The sequence below is a fragment of the Lycium barbarum genome, chromosome 4, assembly GCF_019175385.1.
Source record: "Lycium barbarum isolate Lr01 chromosome 4, ASM1917538v2, whole genome shotgun sequence".
NCBI classification, from domain to species: Eukaryota; Viridiplantae; Streptophyta; class Magnoliopsida; order Solanales; family Solanaceae; genus Lycium; species Lycium barbarum.
Genome location: NC_083340.1, coordinates 106492476 through 106508629, shown reverse-complemented (window position 1 = coordinate 106508629; position 16154 = coordinate 106492476).

The following is a 16154-nucleotide window of genomic DNA, read 5'->3' as shown; positions in this document are numbered from 1 at the left end:
GTAAAAATTATATAAACTTTTTAGGAGTAGTACTAGGAGAAGGTAAAATAAAATTACAACCTCATATAGCCAAAAAAGCTTTAGAAATGCCAGATAAGTTAGACAATGTTAAGGAATTACAAAAAAAAATAGGAATAGTCAATTATGCAAGAAATTTTATAAAAGATTTAGGAAAAATAGCAGGGCCATTGTATTCAAAAACTGGATCTAATGGTCAAAAACATTTTAATACTGAAGACATTAAATTAGTACAAAAAATAAAAGAAAAAATAAAAAATATTCCCGATTTAAATATGCCTCTAGAAACAGACTATTTAATTATAGAGACTGACGGTAGTTTTGAAGGATGGGGAGCAGTACTGACAAAGTCTACATTTATATTAAGGTCTCTTACCAATATCTTATCCATTTTATAGCTTGGTTTGTAAAATTTTGAACATGTATTTATAAAGCTAATGTAGGCTTTATGAACATAATGTCTATATATGTTATGTGTTCCATCCATTTGCATGGCTGCAACTGGTTTTTCTAGAATTTTTATTAAATTTGGTGGAACTATTCTTTTATTTATTATGCACTTTGTGCACCCTAAATCTACTAATGCTAATGTTTCTATCTCATAATCATCTATTTTAATTCTTGCAAGTATTTTTATTGTTCCTAATTTTTTATCTTCATTACATACTAATGCTTCATGGTCTTCTATACTCATTAATTCTGTTTGAGAATTTTCTGGTATTGTTCTTAATGATTTCATTATTGGTTGTATATTTGATAATCTTATTTCTTCGTCTTCACTATCTACTTCTTTTTGTTTTCTAGGAAAAAATAATATGCGTAGGATTTCTAGGAAAAATGACTAATAATAGTAATACAAAATTTAAAATTAAGGTAGAAGATGTAGTAGAAGTAATGGGAAATAGAGGAATAAGACTAATAAAACCCATTAAAATAAATCCTGAAGAATATGCAGGGATGGAATGGAATCTAGAAGATTTTAATAGAAAAACGATTTTACAGCCAGAATCTCACCTAATGTACACTAATTCTAAGGGAGAGACATCTGTACGTTTTGCTAATTATAATTATACGCTACAAAAATACATAGAAGAAGAAAGTACTTTAGACGAAAATGAAACTACAGAAACAACTTTTATGAATATAGAACTAATACAAGACGAGTTTGCGGTAGACATAGCTATAGAAGAAGCAAAAAGACTTCAAAAAGAAAACAAAAATATGCTTTTTAAATGTAAAGGGTGTAAGTTAGGAGAATTAACAATAGAAGAAACCATAAGTCACTTTAAATTATGTGAAGCCCGAACTGATAATTGGGGATATAGAGTAGAACAGATATACCAAAACAAATCAGACGATTTTGATAAAATATTAGAAGATATGCAAAATAGTGATGACGAAATAGAAATAGACTCTATAATAAGTCAAAAAGAATTAATGGAATCTAGTGCATCTAGTTCTAGTCCATTTCAAAGAACAACGGGAGAACAATATACTGTAGATACTAGTACAGGAAATGTACCTAGAAGAAGAGTTTTTAGAACAGCAGGAGAACCCTTAGACAATGTCAAACCATCAGGAGGATAGTTTCTATTATAATGTGTTTTGTATTTTTTATGTTTTTTCTTTTTATAATTGTCTTTATCATAGCTTTGTGTAGTGTAAACTACGCTTTTACAAAAGTTCATTTCATTTTGTTTTAACTGTTTTTGTATCTGTATATGGGTACATTTTTCTTGTAGTATATCCATTATATGTTGTATTCTATGTCCTATAGACCATTTTAGCATAAAAAAAAAAGTGAGCATAACAAAAAGAAACAAGTGGTAAGTTTTAAATATTAAAAAACCGCATAATATTTCTACCCTAATTTTATTAACCATTGAAAAAATATAAAAACCACATAATATTTCTACCCTAATTTTATTAACCATTGAAAAAAATATAAAAACCGTATAATATTTCTACCTTAATTTTATTAACCATTGCAAAAATATAACTCCCATATCACTTTTGGTATCAGAGCCACACCAGTCCTAAATGTTCTTTAATATCTCTACTAAACAATAGTACATCATCTACATATACTAATACAAACCTTTTGTATTCCCCTACACAAAGCTTTAGGGTAGGGGAATACAAAAATAATTCAGACTTTGTCAAAAGCATCTATATTTAATATTTAGTGGGATATCCAGGTTTGGTAGGAAATAATAGAGCCTAATTGAAAGACAAGGATCGAAGACATTAGCCAGCAAAAAGACAAAATAAAAAGTGAAAGATAATAAAGATGTAGGTCTAAAATGAAGGTTACCTAATACTGTCTGTCTGTATGTGTCTTAATACTGTCTGGTTTGGAGAGATGAACATCCCTCTGTTCTACGATAACAAATATTATAATTTGTTATGCTCACTTAAAATTAATAGGAAAGTCTATACCGTTACCAGCAGACTATAAAGATTATATACCTAACGCTAAATCGGACCAAATAGTATTACAACAAAATATTACTATAATCTCATTAATATTAGCAATGGGAAATAGATGAATAAGACTAATAAAACCCATTAAAATAAATCCTGAAGAATATTACTATAATTTCATTAATACACATTATAATTTGTTTTAACTGTTTTTTTATCTGTATATGGGTACATTTTTCTTGTAGTATATCCATTATATGTTGTATTCTATGTCCTATAGACCATTTTAGAACTAAAAAAAAAAGTGAGCATAACAAAAAGAAACAAGTGGTAAGTTTTAAATATTAAAAAACCGCATAATATTTCTACCCTAATTTTATTAACCATTGAAAAAATATTGAGGATAGTTTCTATTATAATGTGTTTTGTATTTTTTATGCTTTTTCTTTTTATAATTGTCTTTATCATAGCTTTGTGTAGTGTAAACTACGTGGTATCAGATTTTTTATTATTCCTAGTATTACTGAATTTATTATTTCTAATTCAGAGGAATAGAAGAACCCATTATTCTTCAAGAAGGAGGTAATAAAGGTAAAATATTAAATATAGCAGCACATGATCTACAAAGATTGAATTCAGTAATAGACCTTTGAAATGAATAGTAGTAGCAGACTATAATATCTTTTTCAATGGTTAATAAAATTAGGGTAGAAATATTATGCGGTTTTTTAATATTTAAAAAATCCTACTCGGTACTCCCTCACTCCTTGATTCCTCTTATCAGGTAAGTGTATTTCTTATTTTCTACCTATTCTCCCAATTTTTATAATTTTCATTTTTTTAAAATTAGTATCTCAAAATTATATCCGCATAATAAGATGTGGTTAAATTGTAGACCTAAATATTAAAAAACCGCATAATATTTCTACCCTAATTTTATTAACCATTGAAAAAATATAAAAACCGCATAATATTTCTACCCTAATTTTATTAACCATTGATATATATATATATATATATATATATATATATATATATATATATATATATATATATATATATATGTACACCATTGTACAGGTGCTTGTTTTCTTCTTCTAGCAGAAAAAAAGTCTTCTCATATAGTCTTAGACGAGTCTTAGGTTCCAAAAATCTTCTCGCTCTGATACCAAACTTAGAGGGGGGTAGTAAATTTTTTAATAAGTTCTTTCAATAAGAAAAGTTCAAAGGATAAAGCTTTCTCTTAATGTTGTTTTCAAATAAATTTTTATCAATCCTACTCGGTACTTCCTCACTCCTATATTTCTTCGTATCATGTAGTTATATTTTTAATTAATTTTCTGTCTATCTCCCAAAGTTTTCGTTTTTTTTTAATCTGGACTCTGTCCAGTCACGAATCTTGTTATATTGTTCATCTCTTTCTCTTAACCTTTGTTCTTAATAATAGTCTTCTTTAACCACACCCCGATAACCACGACCAACATTGTTCTTTATCATTTGGACATTAAAACGACCTCTTTAAAACCTAGGAATTTACAGGTTAATCCATTGAGATTATTAAGAAGTTAAGAAAATAACCATATACTAAGAATAACAAATTCATGATGACAAGGAAATTACTTAAACATAATATTCATATAATCACAAGATAATTTACATAATAGGGAGATTAATACAGAAAACATAGTAAATAAACTTACATGGTTTGAAGAAGGAGAGAGGTTTCCCTTTCGGGGAACCCCAAAAACTATTTCACACTAGGGGGTAGGTATTAAAAACTTAATACTTTTTTACAATAGGAGTTTATATTACAAAAGTTTTTGACTGGGCAAAAGATTGGAGCATTTGATGAAAGAGAAGGGGAATATGGAAGTTTTCTAGAGAGAGGTGGTTGGTGCTCTTGTTCGTGATGTCTTTGCTTCTCCGAAAATGCTGCTATTTATAGGCGTCTGGCGGACTTTAACTCCGGATTTCAAAATGTTGAAGAATCTTTTGAGTTCAGCCGGATGCTCTTTGGGCCCCATCGTCACGTGAACTTTTTCAAAAGAAAACTTTATTTTCTTGTCTGTTAGCTGATCTGTCCATTTACTGTGGCTGCTTTATTAAAGCTACTTTTAATAAAGCTCTCTTTTTCTGCAAATGTCGTCTAGCCGTTGCTTTTGTTCCACGAATCTTTCAATCTTTTATCTTATCATAACTATTTCCTCCACTACTTCTGTCTGATTATTTCCTTTACACACACACATATATATATATATATATATATATATATATATATATATATATATATATATATATATATATATATGTATGTATGTATGTATGTATGTATGTATGTATGTATGTATATATTTTATGTGTCTAAATTATGTAGTGCAATAGAATCAAAACTCATTCCCGAATCGTCGTCATTTGGGTCTTGTGAATCTTGAAATGCACTATTCTGGAAATTTGCCATATCTCCTTCTTCTGAACTATGGACTGGTGACATCCTTGGACTTGGAGATAATTCTGGAGTAGGGTTCTTGATTATATGCTTGTCTTGTTCTGCTTTTGATTGGAAAAATCTTTCCAAAGTCTCTTTAACTATACTTTCTATGTTGCCATTTTTTCTTTTCTTTGTTGCAAGTATGCTTTTCTTGGTAGAAGTAGCTCCTTGCGTCACTGTCTTTGGTAGTCTTCGTCTTGTCTGGAGAGATGAACATCCCTCATCTTCACTTTTTGGCAAAGTGACAGCCATCAACGGATTTGATGAGTCTTTACCGGCTACCGTTTGAACCGGACTAGCTGTATCTTTATCCGATACAGTGGATCTATTTGCATTCATTGGGGAATGCACACCCGTCTCATCCATTTTTGTCTGAGATGGAGAACTTTGGGATTGTACTAATTTGAACTTAACTGCTTATAGTCTTTGTTCTAACAATCTTGCTTGTTCCAAGTGTTTCATTTTTTCTTGGATGAGTGTCTCTTTCTGCTGGTTAAGTCTTCTGACGGTCTCAGTCATAGTAGAACAGTGATCGCAAAAAATCACCTTGTCTGTGTCTTTTTGTATATTGTACTGAGGGGTTCTATCTGGATTTTGTCTGAGAGCTGGAGAAATATAGTAGTTTGGACCCAACACTCCTCTAGCATAGTCTAATGCCTCAGTGAAATCATTAAAATCTTTAAAAAGAGGTTTTCTTATATCTTTAATAGAATCTAAAACTTCTATCCAGGTTTGGAAAATACCATTAGTTCTACCATGGATTACAACATAAAATTTAAATTTCTTATATAGATTTTTGTCTGTAAAATACTGACAAAGTGCATTTAGAGTGGCTACAAAATGACTAGAGTCTTTTTTGTTATGTGATATTCATAAATTGTCTACTAAACATGTCTGTTGTTTGTCTATTACATATTCTGGTAATACCTTAAAAGTTAAATTAGATGGCGGAAAAAATACTAAGTTATTGGTTCCAAAATGTATTCTTTCTAAAACGTTTTTGTCTAATGCAAATGTAGGTCTAAAATGAAGATTACCTAGTACCTTTTGTCTGTAAGTGTCTTGGGTTGAGGCTATGTCTTTTCCCTTGTCTGCTGTCTGAGAACTTGATGGTCTCATGTTGTTCAAATAGAAAATCAGTTAGATGTGATTTTTAATCTACTTAATTGGTCTGCTAGGTTATTATCTTTTCCTTTAATATGTTCGAATGTTAAATTATAAATTGAAATATTATTCATAAAGTTTAACCATCTTCGTCTACTGCTACTTTTATCATTAATTCTTTTTATAGAATTTGACTATAGCTTCACAGTCTGTTCTTACCATATTTCTGGTTTATTTAGTATATATAGTCTAAAACTATTTAAGCCATATATTACAGCTAAAATTTCGGCGTCTGTACTACTCATACTTCCTTTTTCTCAGTACTTACCACTTTGATAAACACACATCTTTTCTTCACTTTTATTGCTATATTTATTTGGTTTTGCCTTTAATACTGTTCCCCATCTTTCGAAGCTTCCATCTGTTTCTATAATTAAATAGTCTGTTTCTATGGGCATATTTAAATCTAGAATATTTTTATTTTTTCTTTAAATTTTGTACTAATCCAATATCTTCTGTATTAAAGTGTTTTTGACCATTTGATCCCGTTTTTGAATACAATGGCCCTGCTATTTTTCCTAAGTCTTTTATAAAACTTCTTGCATAATTTACTATTCCTAAGAATTTTTGTAATTCTTTAACATTATCTAGTTTATCTGGCATTTCTAAGGCCTTTTTAGCTATATGAGGTTGCAATTTTATTTTTCCATCTCCTAGCAATACTCCTAAAAAGTTTATATGGTTTTTATATAATTCCATCCTTTTCTTGCTAATTATTATTCCATTTTCTACGAATAATCTAAATACTGTCTGTAGGTGTCCTAAATGTTCTTTCATGTCTTTACTCAATACTAATATATCATCTACATATACTAGGACAAATCTTTTATAGTCTCCAAAAATACTATCCATTTTTCTTTGAAAAATTGATGGAGCTGTCTTTAATCCAAATGGCATTACTAACCATTCGAAATGTCCTTCAGGACAGGTAAATGCAGTCTGTTCTATACTTTCTTCATGCATTCGTACCTGCCAATATCCTGATTTACAATCAAATTTACTAAAGATTTTTTTACTTTGTATTCTATTTATTAGTTCCGTTTTGTCTGGTAACTTATATCCATCTGTTCTGGTGTTATCATTAAGTCTTTTGTAATTTATTACCATTCTAGCTTTTCCTCTTACTATCTCACTATGATTTCTTACCATAAATGCGGCAGATCTATGTTTAGAAGTAGATCTTCTTATTACTCCTAAATTTAATAATTCTTTTATGTGTATTTTAAAGTCTTCCACATCTTGGTTAGTTGGTTCTATTGAGGCCATTTTAATTATATATTGTGGATTTATTATGTCTAATTTACATACAATTTTGTTCTTCTTCCAATGTTTTAAAGGTTTTTCTCCTATAATTTCTATCTCATCTAGTATTCTTATTATATTATCTAAATCTTTTTGGTTTTTTATTACTCCTATCCTTTCTATCCCTGTTTTAAAATTATATAATTCTATTTCTATGTCTATTAAAGTATAATTTTTTCCTATTAGATTATCATCGTCTAGTATTTCTTCTTCTTCTAGAATTAAATTATTTATTTCTCTTTTGCTTTTACAGCATTTATTGTTGTCTTGACAATCCTTACAACACTTGTCTTCTTTCTTTTGCAGGTTTATTTGGTCTAGAGTAGAGATCTTCTTATGTTTGATTCTAGTTTCAGTTTTATGAGCTTGTACTGGTGTATGAGTAATATTTTTTAGAAAAATTACTCCATCTCTTGTAATCATGCAACTTCCACTGTTATGTAACATAAAGTCTAATCCGATGACAAAGTCTATATTTATATTCAAGTCTCTTACCCATATTTTATCCATTTTATAACTAGGTTTATAAAATTCTGAACAAGTGTTGATAAAGCTAATGTATGCCTTCTGAACATAATGTTTATATATATTATGCGTTCCATCCATTTGCATGGCTGCAACTGGTTTGTCTAGAACTTTTATTAAATTTGGTGGAACTATTCGTTTATTTATTATACATTTAGTACATCCCGAATCTACTAATGTTAATGTCTCTATTTCATAGTCATCTATTTTAATTCTTGCAAGTATTTTTATTGTTCCTAATTTTTTATCTTCATTACATAATGGGGCTCCATGGTCTTCTATACTCATTAGTTCCGCTGTTGAATCTTCTGGTATTGTTATTAGCGGTTGTATATTAGATAAACCTATTTCTTCATCTTCGCTATCTGCTTCTTTTTGTTTTCCTTTTTCTAATTTATATAACCTGGTCTCTAATTCGTTCATTCTAGTTTCTAATGTCATTATTCTTATACTAATAGTGGGTCTTCTATTTTTTATGTCTTTCTTCTTTGTGTATATTTTTCTTAAATTCTTTTTCTATACACATGATACATCCTTCTACAAAACAATTTTTACATTTTGCTCTGTTATCTCTACTAGGAAACCATTTACAAGAGAAACATGCATTACTATCTAAACCTTTATTTCTTTCGAAGTTGTGACTACAGTCTTATGATATATTTACTAAATTATCCATTTGAATTGGTTCTAGGTCTAGTTTTTCTAATCCTATCTCATTAATTAATTCTTCTGCTTCTGAGTCTGATGGGTCTGTTTTAATTTTTTCTTCAGTATCTACACTTACTATGGAGTATATACTTTCTGTGTCTGACATATATTCATCTACATTTATTAAGGTCTCTTGAAAGTCTTCAATTAGTTGTGAATTTCGTGTCTTATTATTTATTCTTTTTGGACATGTATTTGCTAAGTGTTCTACACTTCCACAAGTAAAACATTCCAGTTTATTTTTAAAATTTCTATCTGTTCTGTATTTTCTTATATGTCTATTTATGTCTAAATAGGGTTTTCTGGCTGATGATTTTCTAAGATAGTATTTCTTTCTATTGTATTGAGGAAAATTTCTATTATATTGGGTTTTGTATTTCTTATACTTTTTATTTTTATAATTGTCTTTATCGTAACTCTGAGTAGTGTATACCACGCTTTTACAAAAAATCATCTCCTTTTGTTTTAATTGTTTTTGTATTTGTATATGCGTGCATTTTGTCACCCCCCAAACCATGGTCTGGGCGAAACACGACACTCGGTGCCTTACTGCATATGACCGAGCGAACCACATGGCTTGCTGAATCATCATGAGGCATAACATGAGCGGAATATAACATGAATGCATGATGAGCCTTTATAAAACGTAGTAAGTCATAATATTTAATAAAAATACTTGTTTAAACATGAGTGCGGAAATAACATGAATGAGCCAAAATGGCTATACGACTCCGAATATCTGACATAACATAACTGACTTGTCTAGTTTATGAAACCTCTATCATGAGTCTGACTGGAAAACATACTTACTGGGACAAGGCCCCCAGCATACCTTAGATGCACAACTAATCATAAAACAAAAGTTGACTAAACCCCGAATGAGATGGGGCTCACCAATAAGCTGATACGAATGCTGTCCTACTGAGCAGATGTGTCGTCCTGTATATCAGTACTTGCATCGTGAAATGCAGGCCCCTGGGCAATAAAAGGGGACGTCAGCACATTGAATGTACTGGTACGTAAAGCAACTGAATGAAATAACATGGGACATGAAATAACATGATAAGAACTGAAACTGAAAACCTGGACATGAACATGAATACATATACTTATATATAACATGGTAAAAATATCATAAGTAGGGAGAGCAATAACTTATAATCGATCCATGGTCTGGTGCTTGCGTCTCGCCAGCAGAACACTCAGCCCTTGGCAGGGAACATGAGATTTAATAAAATATGAAAGGATCCAGTCATTATGAGAGATCGTCCGGGACAACGCCCCAGCGATCCTCATCCTACGGTGGCTACGTAGTTTCAGGCTATTTGAAGCCCTCCTCGATAATTAAAGCAACTCCCAAAAACATGAAAATGTAAAATAAGTGGCACTTGCTGCCCATGGTTTTCATGAATATAACTTGCTTGTACATGAATATCATGAATTATAGCTTGCTTGCATGAACGTGTAAAACATGTATAATATTTTCTTGAAATAGCATAATATATCATAAACTAGCATGCATGAACCCATGGAATGAGATATATGGGTTTTTCATAGATTACGGATAGATTCTTAATAATCATAAAGAAATATTAAGAACTCAACAATCGAATAATAACAATTCATAGCTAATATAATCATGGACATGGACCTAGGGTTATCATGAGCATGGTATAGAAACCCTAGTTTTCGTAAAGAATCATAATTTATGGATTATGAGGCGTGGGGAAGAACAATGATGTTCCCACACGTAGATAGTAACTCTACATACCTTAGTCGCTCAAAAACTTGAATTAAAGACTTGAGCTTTGAAGAAGATTTCCAAAATCTTGAATTCTTGAACCTTGAGATGGGTTTTCTTGAAAACCCTAGTTTATGAACAATGATTTCTTGCTTAGATTGCAAGGATATATATATATATATATATATATATATATATATATATATATATATATATATATATATATATATTAGAATTGACTTGGAATGATTAGAAGGGTTTACTTAAGTTAGAAAGAGATTAAGGACTTGAATTCAACCTAGAATCATGATAAAACTTACCTTGTAGGGTTCTTGAGGCTTGGGACTTGTTCTTCCTGACTTTAGGGTAATTTTTCGTGACTAGGGGTGTTAAGGAAGTAAACTTCAAGCTTAAATATAACTTAAAACGCGAAATCCTGACTTTTTGACCCGAACCCGACCTGTTACGCGATGGGTCCGCGATGCGGGGCCATCGCGCGACATTCTGCAGGTCGATACTCAGATTTGCGCGATCGGCCCGCGATTCGGGGCCATCGCAAGCGCCCCCACGCGCCCAGAAAAGCGGCGTGTGTTGGTTCTACGCAGTGTTCGGTAAAATGGTCATAACTTCTTGTACATAGCTCTGTTTGGGCTTCATAATATACCGTTGGAAATATATTTCTAAGGGCTATAACTTTCATGTTTTATGTTTCCTCAAATTCCCAATGGATTTGCACGAAATTTGAATGGAAGGCAGACGTATCAAAAACTTAGCCATTCTATAGAATTTTAAGTGCGTTACTATTAGCCATATTGAGACGATCATATATCCTTGCTCCGATCTCTGATTGGCTTGGTCCTTATATCGTTAGAAAGGTATTTCTACATACTACAACTTTCATTAAGGGTACTTTCCCAAATTTCCAACTAATCAAGGATTTATGGCTGCCCGAAGTAGGCCTATCAACCATTTTCGCAAAACGTTCAAACCTTCAGTTTTTCCACTAAACCTCTAATGATATGAGTCTAAACTGAGTTCCAAGATACGGGGTGTTACACATTTTTCTTGTAGTATATCCATTATATGTTGTATTCTATGTCCTATTGACCATTTTAAATTAGGATTTTGTACTACTCCGTCTCTTTTATTCCATCTGTCTTCTATTTCTCTTCCTAGAGCTCCTGGTAGTTTATTAAATAAATTCTTTCCTAGTTCTTGGTCAAAAGCGTTTCCACTAATTGTAAAATGATAAAAATAATCATTTAAATTTTTTTTAATATGAAACCTGCTACTTATACTTAACTGCTCTAATTTAATTAAAGCATTTCGTTGTAGTATTACTAATCCACTATTTGGATCTTCTCCTGTAATTAAAGTATGTATTTTATTAGTAAAATTGAATGGATTTGCTCCCATGGATACTAAGTATTGAAATTCCATCGGAAAATCTTCCTTATATGCTTCCCATAGAGCTTTAGTTGATTCTCCTAAAAATATCTCTAAGTATTTATACATAGTTTCAGCATTTGTATCATTATAAGTTTTTATATAGTCTGCTACTACTAATCCTTTCCAAAAGTCTATTACTGAATTCCATCTTTGTGGATCATGAGCTGCTATATTTAATATTTTTCCTTTATTACCTCCTTCTTGGAGAATAATAGGTTCTTCTATAGGCATTCTTTTCCCTGATGGTTTTATATTGTCTATAGGTTCTCCTGCTGTTCTAAAAACTCTTCTTCTAGGTACATTTCCTGTGCTCGTGTCTACTATGTATTGTTCTCCTGTTGTTCTTTGAAATGGACTAGAACTAGACGCACTAGATTTCATTAATTCTTTTTGACTTATTATCGAGTCTATCTCTATCTCGTCATCACTATATTGCATATCTTCTAATATTTTATCGAATTCGTCTGATTTCTTTTGGTATATATGTTGTACTCTATATCCCCAATTATCAGTTCGAGCTTCACATAATTTAAAGTGACTGATGGTTTCTTCTATTGTTAATTGTCCTAACTTACATCCTTTAAATCTAAAAAGTATATTTTTGTTATTTTTATGGAGTCTTTTTGCTTCTTCTATAGCTATGTCTACTTCCAATTCTTCTTGTATTAATTCTATGTCCATAAGGGTTGACCCAGTAGTTTCATTTTCATCTAGAGTACTTTCTTCTTCTATGTCTCTTTGTGATGTATAATTATAATTGGTAAATCTTATAGATGTCTCTCCTCTAGAATTAGTGTACATCTAGAGTCCGTTAGTTGCATAAGGTTTGGCTTAGTATAGTCCTCGTCAAAAATAAATGTGAAACTTTCGGGTGTGGAGGATCCATATATATATATATATATATATATATATATATATATATATATATATAAATCTTATAGATGTCTCTCCTCTAGAATTAGTGCACCACCAAGTCGAAATCTAAGTCACATAATCAAAAAAATTCTTTTTGCATTTCAACTTCCTGAATATTACTGCCAAAATGTGTCTCTTATTTCTGTGGCAGTTCACCAATGATAGATTTCCATTTTTTCCATGTCATAGAGGAAAAATATTTTTCACTCCAATTTTTCTATAAACGGCGAAGTTTTTATATCTTTAAACCGAACAAAAAATGAAATTTGATAAAAAGGTGAAGTTTTTATATCTTCAAACCAAACACAAAATCAAATTCGATAAAACGGTGAAGTTTTTATATCTTCTAACCTTTCAGAATAATGAAATTTAATAAACAAGCGAAGTGTTTAATCTTCAAACCAACGATCCTTACTAAATCGGTAAAGTTTTTATATTCTTTAAACCGAATAGTAATTTAGAGTAAAAAATCACGCAAATTTTAATCTCCAAATTGCGGAGTAAAAATCCATAAAGATTTTAGTCTCCAAAAAGAGTATTTTTTATTTATAAAAATAATACCTTTTTATCTTCTGAAAAGAGGATTTTTTTTTTTTTTTAAACCTCCCAAAAGAGTACTTCCTTCTCAGTTCATTGTTTTGCTGTTGTCTGTTTAGCCATCTCTTTACATGGAAAATTTTTGTGCTTTTCCTCTCTTTGATGTAAAGCACTTCTCCTATTTGAGATGTCAATCAAAAAGAAGAAATGGGGCAAAGTTGCTCCATCACTTGCTTTTAGTCTTTATAGGAAGTGTTCATTTATACTTCTTCTTCCAAGATCTTGCTCATCCGTAGGGATGAGACTAAGAAACCCATCATTGCCTGTTTTTTCTGCATGAGTTCTTACGGATCTATAATATATACTAATTGTTTTCTTTCACCAGAACAACAAATTCTCCTCGTAAACCTTTACGAAAATTCTGCATAACTTTGTCATCAAAGAAGCAGAGAAAGAGAGCAGACACCGCACACGACTTTTCGGATTTGCAAACAACTTTCCGAATTGCAACCGACTTTACCAATCAGTAGTAGATCACCAACTTACTGTTCACTCGCAATTTCTTCTATTATCTGGTAAATAATTCGTAAGTAATTCTCTTTCTCGTTTTGTCACCAACAAAGCGGAACACAGAAAATAATAACAGAACAAAATATTAAATTTCTTAAGATTGTTAATCAAACTGTACTCAAAACAATAAACGTCGTTAGTAAAATAATGTTCAAACAACGAACTAATATTTCAACAAAAACGAGAAAAGAGAATGATAAACACAATATCTGAGTCCACAGAATTTACTGTTGTCTGGAATTTAATCCCCTCAAGTACCCGAGGTAATGGATTGCTTCCTTCCAGGATAAAGTGGATATACCTGTTGATGACGTAGCCGTACCTCAAACCCCACCAATTTCGTCGAACACAAATTCGTCAACAAATCACAGTACTCTATTATAATTTTGTTTTGAAAACAAATGCATAGAACAGTTTAGAGAGAGAAAGATTTCAATTTTTTTTTGTTTGGTGTTTTTAATTCTGAGGCAAAGCCTTTGAATTTATAGACACTGAAAGAGTGAGATGGAAATGTGCGATTCAAAAGGTGTCTTTTTGGTGCACTCCAAAGATATTTTTTCTTATTTCTCATTCACACCTTAAAATCCTAACAACCAGGGTGTAGTTAAAGCAAGGAGCGCCACCTAATGGCTTAATCAAAGCACCTTATGTTTCCTGCTTTAGTGGCCAAATAATCCCGAATGAAACCATTCATTTAGACTTTGGAACACACATGTTACCGTGCACCAGTATTAGTTCAATCATAGAAGAAAATTGTTAATATGTCTCACACTGCTTCATTAGTTTTGTGATATAAAAACTTGGAATTTTTTACCGAAATAATCCATTATATAAGTCAATTAATAAAAATAATACATTTTTTTGAAACTTTACAAAACTAGTATAAACGTATTTCCCAGTAACGTATTAGACATTATTTTATTCAAAAAATCCAATGGACAAAAACTAACGGCTGAGGAAGCAAACAGATATATAAAACATTACTGTCAGTAACGTTTTTATAATTCGTTACTGTGAGTTACGTATTAAGGCTAATACGTTACTAACAATAATGACTTATACGTGACTTTATTATGCCTTCACTTTTTGATATTACCCAATACTTTTAAATTGGAGTATAAATTTATATCTAAAATTTTATTAAAATTGCATTAAATAAGTATGAACCAATTTTTAAAAGTACAATGGGTTTAATATATTAAGAGCTTTAAATATTGAACCAATAAAATTTATATCCTTAATCCAGCGGACCTTATAGCTTACTATATGATATTTTGCTCTTATTCCCAGCTCTATCATATATGATCAGGTGACACTACTAGAATGTAGAATTTTGAGGGACTTTTCGTAAAAAAAAAAAAATCAGAATCGTACTCGTAGTAATTGTTTCCGATAGACTTTCAACGGAAACATCGTCTGATATTCTAATAATTTTAGTCATATGAAGTATTTACATATCTGAGAAATCAAACTAATTGCCGTTATCGTACAAAGAATATAACTGAACACGGATCTTGAATTTTTTATGAAAAGGGTCCTTGTTTTAAAAGGAATAGGTGACTAAGTCATGTCCCAAAAGTTAATTGGATGAATTTTTACTAGCTTATAAGGTAAATAAATGTAGAAGGAAGACTCACCTTATTTAATTACTCATTTTTCATATGTGGATAATTATATCAATTATCTTACGAAAATATACGAGATTAAAACTTAATGCTCTAGATATTTTTCGTGTCATATATAAGAATCTAAGTTTAAATTAGGGAGATTATATTAATTGGTGCTGTTCAGTCTAAGTATGTTAGGCCGACCATAACGTATGTGTTATATCCCGCATTTTACGTATTCGGATAATTCGAGATAATTGCGGGAAGTTAAGAGCAAAACTATATTTTTTATCTTGTTAGCACACAAGTTGTTTATGGAAGTTATCGATGTGGAAATATTAAGAAAGGCTAGGGGTAAAAATGAAAATTCGCAAGATGACTAATGGAAATATGGATGGGAGGCTAAGGGCAAATTCGGAATTTGAAAAAATTATTTTTCATGAATTGCAAGACCAAATACAAAAAAAAAAAAAAAAAAATTGGGCCTAAGTAATAAGGCCAAGTGGCAGTCCAAAGCAATGGGCCAAGGCCCATATGGTAACAAAATAAATAAGTCCAAATATGACTACTTAGTCATAATATTCACCTCCCCTTTAGAAGATTCAAGAAATTTAAAGAAGAGGAAAAATAAAGGGCCTATTCGGCCATACTTGGTGGAGGAAAAATCTTGAGACAAATTGTTCAAAAATTATTTTCCTACTAATTG